The sequence below is a fragment of the Jaculus jaculus genome, chromosome 13 (genome assembly GCF_020740685.1).
Source record: "Jaculus jaculus isolate mJacJac1 chromosome 13, mJacJac1.mat.Y.cur, whole genome shotgun sequence".
NCBI lineage: Eukaryota > Metazoa > Chordata > Mammalia > Rodentia > Dipodidae > Jaculus > Jaculus jaculus.
Genome location: NC_059114.1, coordinates 67,703,729 through 67,705,631, shown reverse-complemented (window position 1 = coordinate 67,705,631; position 1,903 = coordinate 67,703,729). Strand labels below are relative to the sequence as shown.

Genomic DNA, 1,903 nt, shown 5'->3' with positions numbered 1-1,903 from the left:
ATTTATTCAGCATCACAATCAGGCTATTACATTTAGCAATCAACACCGTGAGTGAAAAAAAAAGTCTACATTAAAACATTAAAAGTCTACATTACATTAACAAAGGTGTTAGAATGCTTTACACTTTCTATAGAACAGAAAATAAAAATACCCTGTTATACAGTTATTCACAAATACAGTCCTCGGAGTTTGTTGTTTGTTTGTTTTGTTTCATTTTGCCCATATACATGGGCATTGTCTAATTCATGTCTTTTTTGTAGCAGCTAGGCCCTGCCACCACTGTGCTTGGCTGGGTTCACAAATGTGTTGTAACCTGTAGCTCCCCTCTCACTTCTCTGGCTCTCCTTCCCTGCTAAACTTTGTTTCCCAGAAGTAATTAAAATCTTCTGCCATTGCCATAGCTACTGCGGCTGCTACAGGAACCGCCACAGCCACCTTGGTTCTGTGGTTTGGCAAAGTATTGGCCTCCACTGCCATAAGAGCCAGAGCTTCTGCCTCCAAAATTCCCTCCTTCATGGTCCAAAATTTGAAGACTGAATGCTGTAACTGCCAAAATCACTATAGCTTCCACCACCTCCAAAACTGCTTCCATCATTACCAAATCCATGATAGCCATCCCCACTGCCACAATATCCTCTGCTTCCAAGGATACCACCAAAGCCACCACAACCACTGAAGTTTCCTCCATGACCAAAATTTTCATTTCCATCAAAACCACATCCACAGCCCCCACTGGAGTTTGAAGAGCCACTTTGAACTCTGGCTGGACGAAGCACCCCCATCTCTTGCTTTGACCAGGCTTGCCTTACTTCACTGCTGTGGCCATTCACAGTATGGCACTTCTGTATGACAATCTTATCAACAGAGTCATAGTCATCAAAGGTAACAAAAGCAAAGCCCCGTTTCTTCACACTGCCTCTGTCTGTCATCATTTCTGTTATTTCTATCGTTTCTATTTTTCCATACTGTTCAAAATATTCTCATAGGTTATGCTCTTCAGTGTCTTCTTTAATGCCTCCAACAAAGATCTGTTTCACAGTGAAGTGGGCCCCTGGTCGTTGAGTATCTTCTCTTGACACTGCCCTCTTTGGTTCCACGACTCTCCCTTGTGTGGCCTTGCATTGATGATTGCATCCAACTCCTGCATGGTGGCCTAGGTAACAAACCCAAAGCTCCTGGAGAGCTTGAAGTTGGGATCTCACATTACCACATAGTCGGTGAGTGTTCCCCATTGCTCAAAATGACTCCCCACATTCTCGCCTGCCTTTTGAAGCTCAGCTCTCCAATGAAGAACTTCTACAGCTGTTCTGGCTCCTTAGGAAACTCGAACTTCAACATGACAGTGGTCAGAGGAGAGGTTTCTGCGATGTTTCCTCGCAGAAAAGAGAGAACCAACCAACATCTCTCCTCTTTCTCCATTTATAACCAATCTCCACATCTCTATTAGTCAACTTGCCATCAGTTAAATAGTTATAAATAGATATGATATAGTTATATTATATAGATAGATAGACTGATAGATAGATAGATAGATAGAAAGATAGAAAGATAGATAGAAAGATAGATGGATAGATAGATATAGAGAAAATGCTCTTAGTTTGGATTTGCAGAACATATCATGGTATGGCCCAAGTATGAGCAAATCCCCTCACTATCAGCCAGGCCAAAAAGAGGAAGCAGAGACCAGGATCTCATAACTCCCTGTGATGCCCCAGTGACCAAACTTCTTCCTAGTGAGCAGTACATCCCCTCCAGTAGTTCCTTCCTACAAAGCATGCCTTTCATATGCAGGGCAATAGTATAACATTTTCTAGTCATATAAAGGCATTCATTTGCTTTAAGGATAACCATTGTCAAAGAAATATATTTTTTTTGCAGAAATTCAAATCAAAACACACAGAGA

General features: G+C 41.7%; 1 pseudogene; it reads right to left on the bottom strand.

Moving 5' to 3' along the window:
• Nucleotides 1–376: 376 nt before the first annotated feature.
• LOC101603363 lies at nucleotides 377–1,338 on the bottom strand (annotated as a pseudogene).
• Between the last annotated feature and the right edge of the window lie 565 nt (nucleotides 1,339–1,903).